General features: G+C 48.4%; 15 non-coding genes across 15 annotated transcripts; all 15 read left to right on the top strand.

Annotated features, from left to right (window-relative positions):
- Positions 1-105: 105 nt before the first annotated feature.
- Positions 106-296, top strand: LOC142476385 (U2 spliceosomal RNA). The gene has a single exon (XR_012791635.1). It is a non-coding gene; the product is annotated as a U2 spliceosomal RNA (small nuclear RNA).
- Positions 297-1,119: 823 nt separating this feature from the next.
- Positions 1,120-1,310, top strand: LOC142476384 (U2 spliceosomal RNA). Its single transcript, XR_012791634.1, has one exon. It is a non-coding gene; the product is annotated as a U2 spliceosomal RNA (small nuclear RNA).
- An 823-nt stretch (positions 1,311-2,133) lies between these two features.
- On the top strand, positions 2,134-2,324 carry LOC142476383 (U2 spliceosomal RNA). The gene has a single exon (XR_012791633.1). It is a non-coding gene; the product is annotated as a U2 spliceosomal RNA (small nuclear RNA).
- An 823-nt stretch (positions 2,325-3,147) lies between these two features.
- LOC142476382 (U2 spliceosomal RNA) lies at positions 3,148-3,338 on the top strand. The gene has a single exon (XR_012791632.1). It is a non-coding gene; the product is annotated as a U2 spliceosomal RNA (small nuclear RNA).
- An 823-nt stretch (positions 3,339-4,161) lies between these two features.
- Positions 4,162-4,352, top strand: LOC142476381 (U2 spliceosomal RNA). Its single transcript, XR_012791631.1, has one exon. It is a non-coding gene; the product is annotated as a U2 spliceosomal RNA (small nuclear RNA).
- An 823-nt stretch (positions 4,353-5,175) lies between these two features.
- On the top strand, positions 5,176-5,366 carry LOC142476379 (U2 spliceosomal RNA). Its single transcript, XR_012791629.1, has one exon. It is a non-coding gene; the product is annotated as a U2 spliceosomal RNA (small nuclear RNA).
- Positions 5,367-6,189: 823 nt separating this feature from the next.
- On the top strand, positions 6,190-6,380 carry LOC142476378 (U2 spliceosomal RNA). Its single transcript, XR_012791628.1, has one exon. It is a non-coding gene; the product is annotated as a U2 spliceosomal RNA (small nuclear RNA).
- An 823-nt stretch (positions 6,381-7,203) lies between these two features.
- On the top strand, positions 7,204-7,394 carry LOC142476377 (U2 spliceosomal RNA). The gene has a single exon (XR_012791627.1). It is a non-coding gene; the product is annotated as a U2 spliceosomal RNA (small nuclear RNA).
- Positions 7,395-8,217: 823 nt separating this feature from the next.
- On the top strand, positions 8,218-8,408 carry LOC142476376 (U2 spliceosomal RNA). Its single transcript, XR_012791626.1, has one exon. It is a non-coding gene; the product is annotated as a U2 spliceosomal RNA (small nuclear RNA).
- Positions 8,409-14,572: 6,164 nt separating this feature from the next.
- LOC142476344 (U2 spliceosomal RNA) lies at positions 14,573-14,755 on the top strand. The gene has a single exon (XR_012791596.1). It is a non-coding gene; the product is annotated as a U2 spliceosomal RNA (small nuclear RNA).
- Positions 14,756-15,578: 823 nt separating this feature from the next.
- On the top strand, positions 15,579-15,769 carry LOC142476374 (U2 spliceosomal RNA). Its single transcript, XR_012791625.1, has one exon. It is a non-coding gene; the product is annotated as a U2 spliceosomal RNA (small nuclear RNA).
- Positions 15,770-16,592: 823 nt separating this feature from the next.
- Positions 16,593-16,783, top strand: LOC142476373 (U2 spliceosomal RNA). The gene has a single exon (XR_012791624.1). It is a non-coding gene; the product is annotated as a U2 spliceosomal RNA (small nuclear RNA).
- An 823-nt stretch (positions 16,784-17,606) lies between these two features.
- LOC142476372 (U2 spliceosomal RNA) lies at positions 17,607-17,797 on the top strand. Its single transcript, XR_012791623.1, has one exon. It is a non-coding gene; the product is annotated as a U2 spliceosomal RNA (small nuclear RNA).
- Positions 17,798-18,620: 823 nt separating this feature from the next.
- On the top strand, positions 18,621-18,811 carry LOC142476371 (U2 spliceosomal RNA). The gene has a single exon (XR_012791622.1). It is a non-coding gene; the product is annotated as a U2 spliceosomal RNA (small nuclear RNA).
- Positions 18,812-19,634: 823 nt separating this feature from the next.
- On the top strand, positions 19,635-19,825 carry LOC142476370 (U2 spliceosomal RNA). The gene has a single exon (XR_012791621.1). It is a non-coding gene; the product is annotated as a U2 spliceosomal RNA (small nuclear RNA).
- The last annotated feature ends 61 nt before the right edge of the window (positions 19,826-19,886 follow it).

The following is a 19,886-nucleotide window of genomic DNA, read 5'->3' as shown; positions in this document are numbered from 1 at the left end:
GGGGGAGGAGGCGAGCGGGCAGCCAGCGGCTCCCTCTGCCCTTCTCCCTAAAGCGTAGCGCCCCTGGCCGTCGGGCGGCGCTCAGGCGGGGGCCCATTTCTGGTTATCGCTTCTCGGCCTTTTGGCTAAGATCAAGTGTAGTATCTGTTCTTATCAGTTTAATATCTGATACGTCCCCTATCTGGGGACCATATATTAAATGGATTTTTAGAACAGGGAGATGGAAGAAGAGCTTGCTCTGTCCACTCCACGCATTGACCTGGTATTGCAGTACCTCCAGGACCGGTGCACTTCCCTTTGGGGATATTTGGCTTGTATCAAAAAATAGAAACAAATGACTGTCTGACAGAAAAAAAACAAACATGCATTTTTGGCTCTTTCTTTTGCAAAGAAAGAAGAAGATGAAATGACGACAAAATAAAGCCTCCTTCTTTTTGCTGTGTCTTGTTTGCTCTTTTGCGTGGCTTCTTACTTTCTTTTCTTTTCAGCTCCTCCTCGCATGGAGCAGGAGTGCCGCCTGCTGCCTAGCCTAATTCAGTCCGAACGAGCAGATGCCTAAGAAACTCCTGTTGAAGCTGTATCCAAATAGCCTGCATAGCAAACACTGCAGCAGCAAGCAGCAAGCAGCAAGCAGCAAATGCCTTGACTTGCTGGCTTCTTGTCACAATGGCTGGCTGGCTGAAATGACCTGAACTGAAAAGCCCAGCCACTGGCTGCTTGCATGCTTGCTGCCTGAGTTTCATGGCAGCCCGGACGAGTCGGCTAGCAGAGAAAAAGTGGGCGGTTCCTATGCAAATAAGCAGACGAAGCCTGGTGCCGGAAAAAGAACTGGAAGCATGTGCCTTTTTGGCTGTTTGCTGGCCATGCGGGCCCCCCAGCAGTGTGTGCGGCTGCTTTTCTTTACTCCATAGAAAGTCTTTGGCTTTTGCATCCGTCGTCGTCGTCGCCGCCGCTGCTGCATAGACTCCCCGGGGCTGTGTCGGGAGGAGCGGAGGGACTGGAGGCAGGCCTGCTGGGGGAGGAGGCGAGCGGGCAGCCAGCGGCTCCCTCTGCCCTTCTCCCTAAAGCGTAGCGCCCCTGGCCGTCGGGCGGCGCTCAGGCGGGGGCCCATTTCTGGTTATCGCTTCTCGGCCTTTTGGCTAAGATCAAGTGTAGTATCTGTTCTTATCAGTTTAATATCTGATACGTCCCCTATCTGGGGACCATATATTAAATGGATTTTTAGAACAGGGAGATGGAAGAAGAGCTTGCTCTGTCCACTCCACGCATTGACCTGGTATTGCAGTACCTCCAGGACCGGTGCACTTCCCTTTGGGGATATTTGGCTTGTATCAAAAAATAGAAACAAATGACTGTCTGACAGAAAAAAAACAAACATGCATTTTTGGCTCTTTCTTTTGCAAAGAAAGAAGAAGATGAAATGACGACAAAATAAAGCCTCCTTCTTTTTGCTGTGTCTTGTTTGCTCTTTTGCGTGGCTTCTTACTTTCTTTTCTTTTCAGCTCCTCCTCGCATGGAGCAGGAGTGCCGCCTGCTGCCTAGCCTAATTCAGTCCGAACGAGCAGATGCCTAAGAAACTCCTGTTGAAGCTGTATCCAAATAGCCTGCATAGCAAACACTGCAGCAGCAAGCAGCAAGCAGCAAGCAGCAAATGCCTTGACTTGCTGGCTTCTTGTCACAATGGCTGGCTGGCTGAAATGACCTGAACTGAAAAGCCCAGCCACTGGCTGCTTGCATGCTTGCTGCCTGAGTTTCATGGCAGCCCGGACGAGTCGGCTAGCAGAGAAAAAGTGGGCGGTTCCTATGCAAATAAGCAGACGAAGCCTGGTGCCGGAAAAAGAACTGGAAGCATGTGCCTTTTTGGCTGTTTGCTGGCCATGCGGGCCCCCCAGCAGTGTGTGCGGCTGCTTTTCTTTACTCCATAGAAAGTCTTTGGCTTTTGCATCCGTCGTCGTCGTCGCCGCCGCTGCTGCATAGACTCCCCGGGGCTGTGTCGGGAGGAGCGGAGGGACTGGAGGCAGGCCTGCTGGGGGAGGAGGCGAGCGGGCAGCCAGCGGCTCCCTCTGCCCTTCTCCCTAAAGCGTAGCGCCCCTGGCCGTCGGGCGGCGCTCAGGCGGGGGCCCATTTCTGGTTATCGCTTCTCGGCCTTTTGGCTAAGATCAAGTGTAGTATCTGTTCTTATCAGTTTAATATCTGATACGTCCCCTATCTGGGGACCATATATTAAATGGATTTTTAGAACAGGGAGATGGAAGAAGAGCTTGCTCTGTCCACTCCACGCATTGACCTGGTATTGCAGTACCTCCAGGACCGGTGCACTTCCCTTTGGGGATATTTGGCTTGTATCAAAAAATAGAAACAAATGACTGTCTGACAGAAAAAAAACAAACATGCATTTTTGGCTCTTTCTTTTGCAAAGAAAGAAGAAGATGAAATGACGACAAAATAAAGCCTCCTTCTTTTTGCTGTGTCTTGTTTGCTCTTTTGCGTGGCTTCTTACTTTCTTTTCTTTTCAGCTCCTCCTCGCATGGAGCAGGAGTGCCGCCTGCTGCCTAGCCTAATTCAGTCCGAACGAGCAGATGCCTAAGAAACTCCTGTTGAAGCTGTATCCAAATAGCCTGCATAGCAAACACTGCAGCAGCAAGCAGCAAGCAGCAAGCAGCAAATGCCTTGACTTGCTGGCTTCTTGTCACAATGGCTGGCTGGCTGAAATGACCTGAACTGAAAAGCCCAGCCACTGGCTGCTTGCATGCTTGCTGCCTGAGTTTCATGGCAGCCCGGACGAGTCGGCTAGCAGAGAAAAAGTGGGCGGTTCCTATGCAAATAAGCAGACGAAGCCTGGTGCCGGAAAAAGAACTGGAAGCATGTGCCTTTTTGGCTGTTTGCTGGCCATGCGGGCCCCCCAGCAGTGTGTGCGGCTGCTTTTCTTTACTCCATAGAAAGTCTTTGGCTTTTGCATCCGTCGTCGTCGTCGCCGCCGCTGCTGCATAGACTCCCCGGGGCTGTGTCGGGAGGAGCGGAGGGACTGGAGGCAGGCCTGCTGGGGGAGGAGGCGAGCGGGCAGCCAGCGGCTCCCTCTGCCCTTCTCCCTAAAGCGTAGCGCCCCTGGCCGTCGGGCGGCGCTCAGGCGGGGGCCCATTTCTGGTTATCGCTTCTCGGCCTTTTGGCTAAGATCAAGTGTAGTATCTGTTCTTATCAGTTTAATATCTGATACGTCCCCTATCTGGGGACCATATATTAAATGGATTTTTAGAACAGGGAGATGGAAGAAGAGCTTGCTCTGTCCACTCCACGCATTGACCTGGTATTGCAGTACCTCCAGGACCGGTGCACTTCCCTTTGGGGATATTTGGCTTGTATCAAAAAATAGAAACAAATGACTGTCTGACAGAAAAAAAACAAACATGCATTTTTGGCTCTTTCTTTTGCAAAGAAAGAAGAAGATGAAATGACGACAAAATAAAGCCTCCTTCTTTTTGCTGTGTCTTGTTTGCTCTTTTGCGTGGCTTCTTACTTTCTTTTCTTTTCAGCTCCTCCTCGCATGGAGCAGGAGTGCCGCCTGCTGCCTAGCCTAATTCAGTCCGAACGAGCAGATGCCTAAGAAACTCCTGTTGAAGCTGTATCCAAATAGCCTGCATAGCAAACACTGCAGCAGCAAGCAGCAAGCAGCAAGCAGCAAATGCCTTGACTTGCTGGCTTCTTGTCACAATGGCTGGCTGGCTGAAATGACCTGAACTGAAAAGCCCAGCCACTGGCTGCTTGCATGCTTGCTGCCTGAGTTTCATGGCAGCCCGGACGAGTCGGCTAGCAGAGAAAAAGTGGGCGGTTCCTATGCAAATAAGCAGACGAAGCCTGGTGCCGGAAAAAGAACTGGAAGCATGTGCCTTTTTGGCTGTTTGCTGGCCATGCGGGCCCCCCAGCAGTGTGTGCGGCTGCTTTTCTTTACTCCATAGAAAGTCTTTGGCTTTTGCATCCGTCGTCGTCGTCGCCGCCGCTGCTGCATAGACTCCCCGGGGCTGTGTCGGGAGGAGCGGAGGGACTGGAGGCAGGCCTGCTGGGGGAGGAGGCGAGCGGGCAGCCAGCGGCTCCCTCTGCCCTTCTCCCTAAAGCGTAGCGCCCCTGGCCGTCGGGCGGCGCTCAGGCGGGGGCCCATTTCTGGTTATCGCTTCTCGGCCTTTTGGCTAAGATCAAGTGTAGTATCTGTTCTTATCAGTTTAATATCTGATACGTCCCCTATCTGGGGACCATATATTAAATGGATTTTTAGAACAGGGAGATGGAAGAAGAGCTTGCTCTGTCCACTCCACGCATTGACCTGGTATTGCAGTACCTCCAGGACCGGTGCACTTCCCTTTGGGGATATTTGGCTTGTATCAAAAAATAGAAACAAATGACTGTCTGACAGAAAAAAAACAAACATGCATTTTTGGCTCTTTCTTTTGCAAAGAAAGAAGAAGATGAAATGACGACAAAATAAAGCCTCCTTCTTTTTGCTGTGTCTTGTTTGCTCTTTTGCGTGGCTTCTTACTTTCTTTTCTTTTCAGCTCCTCCTCGCATGGAGCAGGAGTGCCGCCTGCTGCCTAGCCTAATTCAGTCCGAACGAGCAGATGCCTAAGAAACTCCTGTTGAAGCTGTATCCAAATAGCCTGCATAGCAAACACTGCAGCAGCAAGCAGCAAGCAGCAAGCAGCAAATGCCTTGACTTGCTGGCTTCTTGTCACAATGGCTGGCTGGCTGAAATGACCTGAACTGAAAAGCCCAGCCACTGGCTGCTTGCATGCTTGCTGCCTGAGTTTCATGGCAGCCCGGACGAGTCGGCTAGCAGAGAAAAAGTGGGCGGTTCCTATGCAAATAAGCAGACGAAGCCTGGTGCCGGAAAAAGAACTGGAAGCATGTGCCTTTTTGGCTGTTTGCTGGCCATGCGGGCCCCCCAGCAGTGTGTGCGGCTGCTTTTCTTTACTCCATAGAAAGTCTTTGGCTTTTGCATCCGTCGTCGTCGTCGCCGCCGCTGCTGCATAGACTCCCCGGGGCTGTGTCGGGAGGAGCGGAGGGACTGGAGGCAGGCCTGCTGGGGGAGGAGGCGAGCGGGCAGCCAGCGGCTCCCTCTGCCCTTCTCCCTAAAGCGTAGCGCCCCTGGCCGTCGGGCGGCGCTCAGGCGGGGGCCCATTTCTGGTTATCGCTTCTCGGCCTTTTGGCTAAGATCAAGTGTAGTATCTGTTCTTATCAGTTTAATATCTGATACGTCCCCTATCTGGGGACCATATATTAAATGGATTTTTAGAACAGGGAGATGGAAGAAGAGCTTGCTCTGTCCACTCCACGCATTGACCTGGTATTGCAGTACCTCCAGGACCGGTGCACTTCCCTTTGGGGATATTTGGCTTGTATCAAAAAATAGAAACAAATGACTGTCTGACAGAAAAAAAACAAACATGCATTTTTGGCTCTTTCTTTTGCAAAGAAAGAAGAAGATGAAATGACGACAAAATAAAGCCTCCTTCTTTTTGCTGTGTCTTGTTTGCTCTTTTGCGTGGCTTCTTACTTTCTTTTCTTTTCAGCTCCTCCTCGCATGGAGCAGGAGTGCCGCCTGCTGCCTAGCCTAATTCAGTCCGAACGAGCAGATGCCTAAGAAACTCCTGTTGAAGCTGTATCCAAATAGCCTGCATAGCAAACACTGCAGCAGCAAGCAGCAAGCAGCAAGCAGCAAATGCCTTGACTTGCTGGCTTCTTGTCACAATGGCTGGCTGGCTGAAATGACCTGAACTGAAAAGCCCAGCCACTGGCTGCTTGCATGCTTGCTGCCTGAGTTTCATGGCAGCCCGGACGAGTCGGCTAGCAGAGAAAAAGTGGGCGGTTCCTATGCAAATAAGCAGACGAAGCCTGGTGCCGGAAAAAGAACTGGAAGCATGTGCCTTTTTGGCTGTTTGCTGGCCATGCGGGCCCCCCAGCAGTGTGTGCGGCTGCTTTTCTTTACTCCATAGAAAGTCTTTGGCTTTTGCATCCGTCGTCGTCGTCGCCGCCGCTGCTGCATAGACTCCCCGGGGCTGTGTCGGGAGGAGCGGAGGGACTGGAGGCAGGCCTGCTGGGGGAGGAGGCGAGCGGGCAGCCAGCGGCTCCCTCTGCCCTTCTCCCTAAAGCGTAGCGCCCCTGGCCGTCGGGCGGCGCTCAGGCGGGGGCCCATTTCTGGTTATCGCTTCTCGGCCTTTTGGCTAAGATCAAGTGTAGTATCTGTTCTTATCAGTTTAATATCTGATACGTCCCCTATCTGGGGACCATATATTAAATGGATTTTTAGAACAGGGAGATGGAAGAAGAGCTTGCTCTGTCCACTCCACGCATTGACCTGGTATTGCAGTACCTCCAGGACCGGTGCACTTCCCTTTGGGGATATTTGGCTTGTATCAAAAAATAGAAACAAATGACTGTCTGACAGAAAAAAAACAAACATGCATTTTTGGCTCTTTCTTTTGCAAAGAAAGAAGAAGATGAAATGACGACAAAATAAAGCCTCCTTCTTTTTGCTGTGTCTTGTTTGCTCTTTTGCGTGGCTTCTTACTTTCTTTTCTTTTCAGCTCCTCCTCGCATGGAGCAGGAGTGCCGCCTGCTGCCTAGCCTAATTCAGTCCGAACGAGCAGATGCCTAAGAAACTCCTGTTGAAGCTGTATCCAAATAGCCTGCATAGCAAACACTGCAGCAGCAAGCAGCAAGCAGCAAGCAGCAAATGCCTTGACTTGCTGGCTTCTTGTCACAATGGCTGGCTGGCTGAAATGACCTGAACTGAAAAGCCCAGCCACTGGCTGCTTGCATGCTTGCTGCCTGAGTTTCATGGCAGCCCGGACGAGTCGGCTAGCAGAGAAAAAGTGGGCGGTTCCTATGCAAATAAGCAGACGAAGCCTGGTGCCGGAAAAAGAACTGGAAGCATGTGCCTTTTTGGCTGTTTGCTGGCCATGCGGGCCCCCCAGCAGTGTGTGCGGCTGCTTTTCTTTACTCCATAGAAAGTCTTTGGCTTTTGCATCCGTCGTCGTCGTCGCCGCCGCTGCTGCATAGACTCCCCGGGGCTGTGTCGGGAGGAGCGGAGGGACTGGAGGCAGGCCTGCTGGGGGAGGAGGCGAGCGGGCAGCCAGCGGCTCCCTCTGCCCTTCTCCCTAAAGCGTAGCGCCCCTGGCCGTCGGGCGGCGCTCAGGCGGGGGCCCATTTCTGGTTATCGCTTCTCGGCCTTTTGGCTAAGATCAAGTGTAGTATCTGTTCTTATCAGTTTAATATCTGATACGTCCCCTATCTGGGGACCATATATTAAATGGATTTTTAGAACAGGGAGATGGAAGAAGAGCTTGCTCTGTCCACTCCACGCATTGACCTGGTATTGCAGTACCTCCAGGACCGGTGCACTTCCCTTTGGGGATATTTGGCTTGTATCAAAAAATAGAAACAAATGACTGTCTGACAGAAAAAAAACAAACATGCATTTTTGGCTCTTTCTTTTGCAAAGAAAGAAGAAGATGAAATGACGACAAAATAAAGCCTCCTTCTTTTTGCTGTGTCTTGTTTGCTCTTTTGCGTGGCTTCTTACTTTCTTTTCTTTTCAGCTCCTCCTCGCATGGAGCAGGAGTGCCGCCTGCTGCCTAGCCTAATTCAGTCCGAACGAGCAGATGCCTAAGAAACTCCTGTTGAAGCTGTATCCAAATAGCCTGCATAGCAAACACTGCAGCAGCAAGCAGCAAGCAGCAAGCAGCAAATGCCTTGACTTGCTGGCTTCTTGTCACAATGGCTGGCTGGCTGAAATGACCTGAACTGAAAAGCCCAGCCACTGGCTGCTTGCATGCTTGCTGCCTGAGTTTCATGGCAGCCCGGACGAGTCGGCTAGCAGAGAAAAAGTGGGCGGTTCCTATGCAAATAAGCAGACGAAGCCTGGTGCCGGAAAAAGAACTGGAAGCATGTGCCTTTTTGGCTGTTTGCTGGCCATGCGGGCCCCCCAGCAGTGTGTGCGGCTGCTTTTCTTTACTCCATAGAAAGTCTTTGGCTTTTGCATCCGTCGTCGTCGTCGCCGCCGCTGCTGCATAGACTCCCCGGGGCTGTGTCGGGAGGAGCGGAGGGACTGGAGGCAGGCCTGCTGGGGGAGGAGGCGAGCGGGCAGCCAGCGGCTCCCTCTGCCCTTCTCCCTAAAGCGTAGCGCCCCTGGCCGTCGGGCGGCGCTCAGGCGGGGGCCCATTTCTGGTTATCGCTTCTCGGCCTTTTGGCTAAGATCAAGTGTAGTATCTGTTCTTATCAGTTTAATATCTGATACGTCCCCTATCTGGGGACCATATATTAAATGGATTTTTAGAACAGGGAGATGGAAGAAGAGCTTGCTCTGTCCACTCCACGCATTGACCTGGTATTGCAGTACCTCCAGGACCGGTGCACTTCCCTTTGGGGATATTTGGCTTGTATCAAAAAATAGAAACAAATGACTGTCTGACAGAAAAAAAACAAACATGCATTTTTGGCTCTTTCTTTTGCAAAGAAAGAAGAAGATGAAATGACGACAAAATAAAGCCTCCTTCTTTTTGCTGTGTCTTGTTTGCTCTTTTGCGTGGCTTCTTACTTTCTTTTCTTTTCAGCTCCTCCTCGCATGGAGCAGGAGTGCCGCCTGCTGCCTAGCCTAATTCAGTCCGAACGAGCAGATGCCTAAGAAACTCCTGTTGAAGCTGTATCCAAATAGCCTGCATAGCAAACACTGCAGCAGCAAGCAGCAAGCAGCAAGCAGCAAATGCCTTGACTTGCTGGCTTCTTGTCACAATGGCTGGCTGGCTGAAATGACCTGAACTGAAAAGCCCAGCCACTGGCTGCTTGCATGCTTGCTGCCTGAGTTTCATGGCAGCCCGGACGAGTCGGCTAGCAGAGAAAAAGTGGGCGGTTCCTATGCAAATAAGCAGACGAAGCCTGGTGCCGGAAAAAGAACTGGAAGCATGTGCCTTTTTGGCTGTTTGCTGGCCATGCGGGCCCCCCAGCAGTGTGTGCGGCTGCTTTTCTTTACTCCATAGAAAGTCTTTGGCTTTTGCATCCGTCGTCGTCGTCGCCGCCGCTGCTGCATAGACTCCCCGGGGCTGTGTCGGGAGGAGCGGAGGGACTGGAGGCAGGCCTGCTGGGGGAGGAGGCGAGCGGGCAGCCAGCGGCTCCCTCTGCCCTTCTCCCTAAAGCGTAGCGCCCCTGGCCGTCGGGCGGCGCTCAGGCGGGGGCCCATTTCTGGTTATCGCTTCTCGGCCTTTTGGCTAAGATCAGTGTATCTGGAGCAGACACTACAGGAGCGAGGGCCGTGGCCACGGCTGGAAATATGAAAACCCTGAGGAAAGAATAAAGCTGGGACCAGCTTCCAGGGTGAGACGCACGCCCCAAAGGAGCAGCAAGATGGCGTTTTCAGCGCCAAACCTGAAATCTACTATCAGGTTCCAGGTAGAACTTGAATCTCGTGGAAGAGTGGATGTGAAACATATCGTGATGAAGGTATTGAGAGATATCTTTGCAATTGGAACAGCTCAGATATTCTGCCTACAGGATTTTAACAGACAAGGTTTTTTTGATGTGACATTCATGGATGATGGTGTGTGCCTGAATGTGTATGAACAAGCAAAGAAAATGGCGGGACATGAAAACATGAAGGGGATTAGATTAATCCCATGCTTCACTTTTGGTGAAAGACCCATCACAGTGCATATGTACAACCCTTTTGTACTACCGGAGGAGGTGCATATCTTTCTAAGACGATATTGTGATGAAATAAAAGGCGGACACACTTTGAAAAACCAGTATGGGATTTTTAATGGAAAGCTGAGGTTTTGGTGTAAACTCAGAAAAGACTCCAGCGGATTGGGGGGAGTGATGCACCCCCCGGGAAACTTCAGCATTGGGGGCAATAGGGGCTTTTTGACGTACCCTGGACAGCCTTCCTATTGCAGGAATTGCTTTAGCTATGGACACACAAAGGAGCACTGTGAGAAGTCAAAAGTGGTGTGCCGTAACTGTGGCAAAGAAGGACACTATGCGGTTCATTGTGATGCGCCCCGAGCCTGTGACCTATGTGGGAGTAAAGATCACATGTCTAGACAGTGCCCGCAGCGATCCTATGCCCAGGCAGCAGGGGCAAGGACAGATGACCTCCGCGAACGGATGCGTGAGGAAGCGGCAGCAGAACGGGCGGAGGATGAGGAAGATGGAGCTGAAGCTCACGTGGAAGCAGAGGAGTCGGAGGAGGAGGAGTTACAGACTGATGACATCATTGCGCAGACAGAAGTGACAGACAGAGTGTCGGAGACCCCGCAGCAACAGGTATGCGAAGCAGAGGAGAGGGAGGATGATGCACAGAAGGAGCGGCATGAGGAGGAGGAAGAGGGAACAGCGGAGGATATGGAGAAGGCGTCAAGGGGTAGTACACCGGTGATGACATCAGCAGAAGATGAGCTGAGAAAAGGGGAAGCCTTAGTAGCTTCTCTGAGTGAAGTGTTAGAGGAGGGGGAGGGCCCTGGATTTTTGACAGGAAGCAGACTTGTGGATGAAATTGCAGGATTGAGTGGTGAGAGACCACAAAAGAGAAAGATGGAGGAAGACAGAGGAGCAGCAACAAAAGTGCGTTACCAGGGGAGAAAGGAGGAGGACAATGGTAATGTATCTTCACTAAGTAGTATGGAGGGGGGATTACTTACTGATGAACAGGTTTCACCAGGGGGGGAGGGAAGATCTTTCCTAGACTCTGATGTACTGGACTCATGGGATGCAATGCAGAAAGGAGGGGGTTTTCTGCAAAGCACCAAGAGACTGGAGGGTTTGGATCCAGGGGGGGAGGAAAACACTGGTGAAATGGAGTTTTCTGTGACTTGAGCGCCATCTATTGGTTATGGGTTGTAATGTCACTTTACTATGCTAATATGTTAATATGGCTCTGAAATTAGTCTCACTAAATGTGAGAATGCTTACATCTCTGCCAAGAAGAACTATGATTTTACAATTTATGGCTAACCAGAACACAGATATAGTATGTTTACAAGAATGTGGGATTAGTAATGTACCTAGTAAATCCGAATGGCCGTGGGGGGAATCATGTTGGTCAGGTAGTAAGGATAATAGGAATAGTGGGGTGGGAGTGTTGTTTAGAGGGAACAGTTTTAAAGTTAATAAGGTTATAGTCATAGAGCCAGGGAGGTTAATGGAAGTGAAATTTGAATGGGGGGGTGTTAAGTTCAGATTATTTAATATGTATGCCTCTCCTATTAAACAGCAAAGAGAGGAATTGTTTCAAAAGTTACAAATGTTTTTGCCAGGGAGGGAGCAGACTATTGTGGTTGGGGATTTCAATTGCATAATGTCTGAACAGGATAGAGAGGGGGGGGCTGAGGACTTAAGGCCTGATGGGACAAGTACTTTATTGAAAACTGTAATAAAGGATTTTAAGTTGTGTGATGGTTTCAAAATATGGGGGAAGAGCCCTAAAGGATTTACATGGTTTTCAGACAAAGGGAATGTAAAATCAAGAATAGATCTGGTGTTGTTATCAAAAGGAATGAAAGTGAGTGACTGGCAAGAGGAAAGAGTTTTATTCTCTGATCATGCGTGTGTGCGGTGTGAATTGAAAATGGATGAGTTACAAGAATATGGAAGAGGGTATTGGAAGTTAAATGTGTGTTTGCTGAATGATAAAAAAATTAAGCAACAGTATGAATCAATGTATGTAAGGTTGAAAGGTAGACAAAATGAGTTTAGGGGGATAATGGAATGGTGGGAGTGGGTAAAACATGAAACTAAGATTTTCTTTATAAAAAAAGGGAGGGAAAAAGCTAAAAAGAGGGAAGAAGATTACAAACAGGCAAATTTGAGAAGGCAGTTTCTATACACATTAAGAGACATGGGAGAAGATGTAGAAAAGGAATTAGCGCAGGCAAAATTAGATTTTAATAAATTAATGGAGGAAAAAGGGAAAAAAATTATTCATGCAGCAAAAGTAGAGCTAGTGGAACAAGATGAAAAATGTACACCCTTTTTTTTCAAAAAAGCATTTGGAGAAAGGGCAAGGCTGAGCCCAGTGTTGAATAGAGAAGGGGAAGAGATGTTAGGAAAAGATAATATAATGAAGGTAGTGGAAACTTTTTATGGAGATTTGTTTGAAGAAAAAATACGTGACAAAAGTATGGAAAATGATGTGTTAGAAAAAACTGATTGCAAGCTGAATAGAGAGGATCAGGATTATCTAAAAAGAGATTTAAATGTAAAAGAGATAGAAGAGATTATTAAAAGTGGGAAGTTAAGAAAAACACCTGGGAGTGATGGGCTGCCGTATGAATATTATATGGAAATGTGGCATTTAATAGGACCAGATGTAATGTCTTTATGTGGAAAAGTATTTGCAGAAGGGAGAACACCACCTTCTTTTAGGGAAGGCATAATTACACTGGTGTATAAGAAAGGAGATAAAAGGGATCTAAAAAATTGGAGACCAATCACTTTATTAAATGTAGATTATAAGATTGTTGCAAAATTAATTATGATTAGACTGAATCGAGTAATTGAGAAATTGGTAGAGGAAGAACAAGTTTGCGCAGTACCAGGAAGACAAATTGCAGAAAATTTAGTATTAATAAGAGATATCATATGGTACTGCAAAGAAAGGAATCAATCTGTTGTTATTGCCAATATAGATTTTGAAAAAGCGTATGACAGGTTGTCTCATGCTTTCTTATTGGAGGTGTTAAAAAAATTAGGAATTCCAGTTAATGTGTTAAAATGGATTAAATGTTTGTACGAGGGAATTTATAGCAGAGTTTTAGTTAATGGCTTTATGTCAAAAGAAGTCAGGATAAGTTCGGGAGTGAGACAGGGGTGCCCATTGTCTCCCCTGATGTTTATTTGTGCGATGGAACCTTTACTGCAGTTAATTAGAAAAGATAAAATAATCAGGGGAGTACAGATTCCAGGGAGTGGGGGACAGGATGTTAAGGTATTGGGCTATATGGATGACCTGACAATTATATGCACAACGCAAGTGGCAATTAAGAGAGCAAAGTTCCATATTGAAACGTTTTGTCAGGCATCGGGTTTTAGGGTAAATTGGGATAAAAGTAATTGTAAGGCATTTGGGTACTGGAGAGAATTAGATCAGTGTGGAATACCGGTGGAAAGGAAATCGTTAAAATTGTTAGGAGTATGTTTTGATGAGGAATTGGTAGGGGAAGAAAGTTGGGAAAGTGTGGGAGAAAAAATTCAGAAAAAAATACAATTTTGGAACTTGAGGAAATTATCTTTGGAAGGAAAAGTATTGATTACGAAAGCAGTATTAGTACCATTACTACTGTACCTGGGGATGGTATTCCCGCCACAATTAAAATGGTTAAGGAAAATAACAAGATTTCTATTCGTCTTTTTTTGGAACTCAGAAAATGAAAAATTAGTAAGACCAAGCGTAGAAAAAGAAAAATTGAAAGGAGGGAAAAGTTTCCCTAATATTGAAAAAATTTTGACAGCAAAATACGCGCAATTTTGTGTACAGAGGACGCAGAATAAGAACAACAAGGCAGCATGTCTATGTAGATATGCAACAGGAGGAATGCTGCGAAAACTAGGCCTATTTGAAATAGATTTGCGTAAACCAATGTGCTTTTTGACGCCAGATTTCTATAAAATAATTGAAACATTTGTAAAAAAATATGGTTTGGAGAAGATAGATAAAAAAAGTTGGGAAAATCATAGAAAAATTCTAAAGATCATTGCGGATAAAAGTTGCATAGAATCGATTGGTAGGTTGAATGATAAACAAACAAGTAAAGTGTGGAAGAATGTAAGTATGAATGAACTGACAAATCGACATAAAGACATGGCGTGGATGGCAGTCCATGAATGTATCCCGGTGAGAGCTTTTCAAAAAAGGAGAGGAAAGGCAAATTCTGAGGAGTGCCCTAGAGAGGGATGCAGAGGGTTGGAAAATGTGATTCATTTGTTCTGGAACTGCCAGTTTGTGAGAAAGATATGGAATTGTGTGGGAAAATTGATCAAAGAGCTGACAGGAGTACAGAAATTGGAATTTGATATGATGATGTATGGGTTGAGTGGATTGAATGGAAAGAAAGAGGTTGTATTATGGAAGATTATATGCTGTGTGAAAGAAGTGGTATGGGATGTAAGGAATGTGGTGATTTATAGAAGTGAGGTCATTAAAGTGAATGTGTGTGTGAAGATGATTCTGAGTAAGATGTATATATATTTCCTGTTGGATAAAAAAAGATGGGGAAGAGAGGAAGGTAAACAATTATGGAAACCAGAGTTGTGGAGTACATTGGTACAAAGGGTATGAGAAGTAAAAGAAGGAGAAAAGTTTTTTTTTTTTTTTTTTTTTTTTTTTTTTTTTTTTTTTTTTTTTTTTTTTTCTTTACTGTTAAAGAAAAAAGTAAATTGTGAAGGAATATTTAATGTGAGTTATTGTGTTTTGTCTATCTATGGAAATAATAGTAAGTTATACATGCAAATGTGAATGGGTTTTTGTAATGTTGGGGTGGTTTTTTATTTTCTGAAAAGTGGAAATTGTGGAAATTACGTGTGAAATGGAAATAAACTTACTTTTATAAAAAAAAAAAAAAAAAAATCTGTTCTTATCAGTTTAATATCTGATACGTCCCCTATCTGGGGACCATATATTAAATGGATTTTTAGAACAGGGAGATGGAAGAAGAGCTTGCTCTGTCCACTCCACGCATTGACCTGGTATTGCAGTACCTCCAGGACCGGTGCACTTCCCTTTGGGGATATTTGGCTTGTATCAAAAAATAGAAACAAATGACTGTCTGACAGAAAAAAAACAAACATGCATTTTTGGCTCTTTCTTTTGCAAAGAAAGAAGAAGATGAAATGACGACAAAATAAAGCCTCCTTCTTTTTGCTGTGTCTTGTTTGCTCTTTTGCGTGGCTTCTTACTTTCTTTTCTTTTCAGCTCCTCCTCGCATGGAGCAGGAGTGCCGCCTGCTGCCTAGCCTAATTCAGTCCGAACGAGCAGATGCCTAAGAAACTCCTGTTGAAGCTGTATCCAAATAGCCTGCATAGCAAACACTGCAGCAGCAAGCAGCAAGCAGCAAGCAGCAAATGCCTTGACTTGCTGGCTTCTTGTCACAATGGCTGGCTGGCTGAAATGACCTGAACTGAAAAGCCCAGCCACTGGCTGCTTGCATGCTTGCTGCCTGAGTTTCATGGCAGCCCGGACGAGTCGGCTAGCAGAGAAAAAGTGGGCGGTTCCTATGCAAATAAGCAGACGAAGCCTGGTGCCGGAAAAAGAACTGGAAGCATGTGCCTTTTTGGCTGTTTGCTGGCCATGCGGGCCCCCCAGCAGTGTGTGCGGCTGCTTTTCTTTACTCCATAGAAAGTCTTTGGCTTTTGCATCCGTCGTCGTCGTCGCCGCCGCTGCTGCATAGACTCCCCGGGGCTGTGTCGGGAGGAGCGGAGGGACTGGAGGCAGGCCTGCTGGGGGAGGAGGCGAGCGGGCAGCCAGCGGCTCCCTCTGCCCTTCTCCCTAAAGCGTAGCGCCCCTGGCCGTCGGGCGGCGCTCAGGCGGGGGCCCATTTCTGGTTATCGCTTCTCGGCCTTTTGGCTAAGATCAAGTGTAGTATCTGTTCTTATCAGTTTAATATCTGATACGTCCCCTATCTGGGGACCATATATTAAATGGATTTTTAGAACAGGGAGATGGAAGAAGAGCTTGCTCTGTCCACTCCACGCATTGACCTGGTATTGCAGTACCTCCAGGACCGGTGCACTTCCCTTTGGGGATATTTGGCTTGTATCAAAAAATAGAAACAAATGACTGTCTGACAGAAAAAAAACAAACATGCATTTTTGGCTCTTTCTTTTGCAAAGAAAGAAGAAGATGAAATGACGACAAAATAAAGCCTCCTTCTTTTTGCTGTGTCTTGTTTGCTCTTTTGCGTGGCTTCTTACTTTCTTTTCTTTTCAGCTCCTCCTCGCATGGAGCAGGAGTGCCGCCTGCTGCCTAGCCTAATTCAGTCCGAACGAGCAGATGCCTAAGAAACTCCTGTTGAAGCTGTATCCAAATAGCCTGCATAGCAAACACTGCAGCAGCAAGCAGCAAGCAGCAAGCAGCAAATGCCTTGACTTGCTGGCTTCTTGTCACAATGGCTGGCTGGCTGAAATGACCTGAACTGAAAAGCCCAGCCACTGGCTGCTTGCATGCTTGCTGCCTGAGTTTCATGGCAGCCCGGACGAGTCGGCTAGCAGAGAAAAAGTGGGCGGTTCCTATGCAAATAAGCAGACGAAGCCTGGTGCCGGAAAAAGAACTGGAAGCATGTGCCTTTTTGGCTGTTTGCTGGCCATGCGGGCCCCCCAGCAGTGTGTGCGGCTGCTTTTCTTTACTCCATAGAAAGTCTTTGGCTTTTGCATCCGTCGTCGTCGTCGCCGCCGCTGCTGCATAGACTCCCCGGGGCTGTGTCGGGAGGAGCGGAGGGACTGGAGGCAGGCCTGCTGGGGGAGGAGGCGAGCGGGCAGCCAGCGGCTCCCTCTGCCCTTCTCCCTAAAGCGTAGCGCCCCTGGCCGTCGGGCGGCGCTCAGGCGGGGGCCCATTTCTGGTTATCGCTTCTCGGCCTTTTGGCTAAGATCAAGTGTAGTATCTGTTCTTATCAGTTTAATATCTGATACGTCCCCTATCTGGGGACCATATATTAAATGGATTTTTAGAACAGGGAGATGGAAGAAGAGCTTGCTCTGTCCACTCCACGCATTGACCTGGTATTGCAGTACCTCCAGGACCGGTGCACTTCCCTTTGGGGATATTTGGCTTGTATCAAAAAATAGAAACAAATGACTGTCTGACAGAAAAAAAACAAACATGCATTTTTGGCTCTTTCTTTTGCAAAGAAAGAAGAAGATGAAATGACGACAAAATAAAGCCTCCTTCTTTTTGCTGTGTCTTGTTTGCTCTTTTGCGTGGCTTCTTACTTTCTTTTCTTTTCAGCTCCTCCTCGCATGGAGCAGGAGTGCCGCCTGCTGCCTAGCCTAATTCAGTCCGAACGAGCAGATGCCTAAGAAACTCCTGTTGAAGCTGTATCCAAATAGCCTGCATAGCAAACACTGCAGCAGCAAGCAGCAAGCAGCAAGCAGCAAATGCCTTGACTTGCTGGCTTCTTGTCACAATGGCTGGCTGGCTGAAATGACCTGAACTGAAAAGCCCAGCCACTGGCTGCTTGCATGCTTGCTGCCTGAGTTTCATGGCAGCCCGGACGAGTCGGCTAGCAGAGAAAAAGTGGGCGGTTCCTATGCAAATAAGCAGACGAAGCCTGGTGCCGGAAAAAGAACTGGAAGCATGTGCCTTTTTGGCTGTTTGCTGGCCATGCGGGCCCCCCAGCAGTGTGTGCGGCTGCTTTTCTTTACTCCATAGAAAGTCTTTGGCTTTTGCATCCGTCGTCGTCGTCGCCGCCGCTGCTGCATAGACTCCCCGGGGCTGTGTCGGGAGGAGCGGAGGGACTGGAGGCAGGCCTGCTGGGGGAGGAGGCGAGCGGGCAGCCAGCGGCTCCCTCTGCCCTTCTCCCTAAAGCGTAGCGCCCCTGGCCGTCGGGCGGCGCTCAGGCGGGGGCCCATTTCTGGTTATCGCTTCTCGGCCTTTTGGCTAAGATCAAGTGTAGTATCTGTTCTTATCAGTTTAATATCTGATACGTCCCCTATCTGGGGACCATATATTAAATGGATTTTTAGAACAGGGAGATGGAAGAAGAGCTTGCTCTGTCCACTCCACGCATTGACCTGGTATTGCAGTACCTCCAGGACCGGTGCACTTCCCTTTGGGGATATTTGGCTTGTATCAAAAAATAGAAACAAATGACTGTCTGACAGAAAAAAAACAAACATGCATTTTTGGCTCTTTCTTTTGCAAAGAAAGAAGAAGATGAAATGACGACAAAATAAAGCCTCCTTCTTTTTGCTGTGTCTTGTTTGCTCTTTTGCGTGGCTTCTTACTTTCTTTTCTTTTCAGCTCCTCCTCGCATGGAGCAGGAGTGCCGCCTGCTGCCTAGCCTAATTCAGTCCGAACGAGCAGATGCCTAAGAAACTCCTGTTGAAGCTGTATCCAAATAGCCTGCATAGCAAACACTGCAGCAGCAAGCAGCAAGCAGCAAGCAGCAAATGCCTTGACTTGCTGGCTTCTTGTCACAATGGCTGGCTGGCTGAAATGACCTGAACTGAAAAGCCCAGCCACTGGCTGCTTGCATGCTTGCTGCCTGAGTTTCATGGCAGCCCGGACGAGTCGGCTAGCAGAGAAAAAGTGGGCGGTTCCTATGCAAATAAGCAGACGAAGCCTGGTGCCGGAAAAAGAACTGGAAGCATGTGCCTTTTTGGCTGTTTGCTGGCCATGCGGGCCCCCCAGCAGTGTGTGCGGCTGCTTTTCTTTACTCCATAGAAAGTCTTTGGCTTTTGCATCCGTCGTCGTCGTCGCCGCCGCTGCTGCATAGACTCCCCGGGGCTGTGTCGGGAGGAGCGGAGGGACTGGAGGCAGGCCTGCTGGGGGAGGAGGCGAGCGGGCAGCCAGCGGCTCCCTCTGCCCTTCTCCCTAAAGCGTAGCGCCCCTGGCCGTCGGGCGGCGCTCAGGCGGGGGCCCATTTCTGGTTATCGCTTCTCGGCCTTTTGGCTAAGATCAAGTGTAGTATCTGTTCTTATCAGTTTAATATCTGATACGTCCCCTATCTGGGGACCATATATTAAATGGATTTTTAGAACAGGGAGATGGAAGAAGAGCTTGCTCTGTCCACTCCACGCATTGACCTGGTATTGCAGTACCTCCAGGACCGGTGCACTTCCCTTTGGGGATATTTGGCTTGTATCAAAAAATAGAAACAAATGACTGTCTGACAGAAAAAAAACAAACATGCATTTTTGGCTCTTTCTTTTGCAAAGAAAGAAGAAGATGAAATGACGACAAAATAAAGCCTCCTTCTTTTTGCTGTGTCTTGTTTGCTCTTTTGCGTGGCTTCTTACTTTCTTTTCTTTTCAGCTCCTCCTCGCATGGAGCAGGAGTGCCGCCTGCTGCCTAGCCTAATTCAGTCCGAACGAGCAGATGCCTAAGAAACTCCTGTTGAAGCTGTATCCAAATAGCCTGCATAGCAAACACTGCAGCAGCAAGCAGCAAGCAGCAAGCAGCAAATGCCTTGACTTGCTGGCTTCTTGTCACAATGGCTGGCTGGCTGAAATGACCTGAACTGAAAAGCCCAGCCACTGGCTGCTTGCATGCTTGCTGCCTGAGTTTCATGGCAGCCCGGACGAGTCGGCTAGCAGAGAAAAAGTGGGCGGTTCCTATGCAAATAAGCAGACGAAGCCTGGTGCCGGAAAAAGAACTGGAAGCATGTGCCTTTTTGGCTGTTTGCTGGCCATGCGGGCCCCCCAGCAGTGTGTGCGGCTGCTTTTCTTTACTCCATAGAAAGTCTTTGGCTTTTGCATCCGTCGTCGTCGTCGCCGCCGCTGCTGCATAGACTCCCCGGGGCTGTGTCGGGAGGAGCGGAGGGACTGGAGGCAGGCCTGCTGGGGGAGGAGGCGAGCGGGCAGCCAGCGGCTCCCTCTGCCCTTCTCCCTAAAGCGTAGCGCCCCTGGCCGTCGGGCGGCGCTCAGGCGGGGGCCCATTTCTGGTTATCGCTTCTCGGCCTTTTGGCTAAGATCAAGTGTAGTATCTGTTCTTATCAGTTTAATATCTGATACGTCCCCTATCTGGGGACCATATATTAAATGGATTTTTAGAACAGGGAGATGGAAGAAGAGCTTGCTCTGTCCACTCCACGCATTGACCTGGTATTGCAGTACCTCCAGGACCGGTGCACTTCCCTTTGGGGATATTTGGCTTGTATCAAAAAATAGAAACAAATGACTGTCTGACAGAAAAAAAA

This window comes from Ascaphus truei, unplaced genomic scaffold, assembly GCF_040206685.1.
Source record: "Ascaphus truei isolate aAscTru1 unplaced genomic scaffold, aAscTru1.hap1 HAP1_SCAFFOLD_1573, whole genome shotgun sequence".
NCBI classification, from domain to species: domain Eukaryota; kingdom Metazoa; phylum Chordata; class Amphibia; order Anura; family Ascaphidae; genus Ascaphus; species Ascaphus truei.
This window is presented reverse-complemented; position numbering and strand designations above follow the sequence as displayed.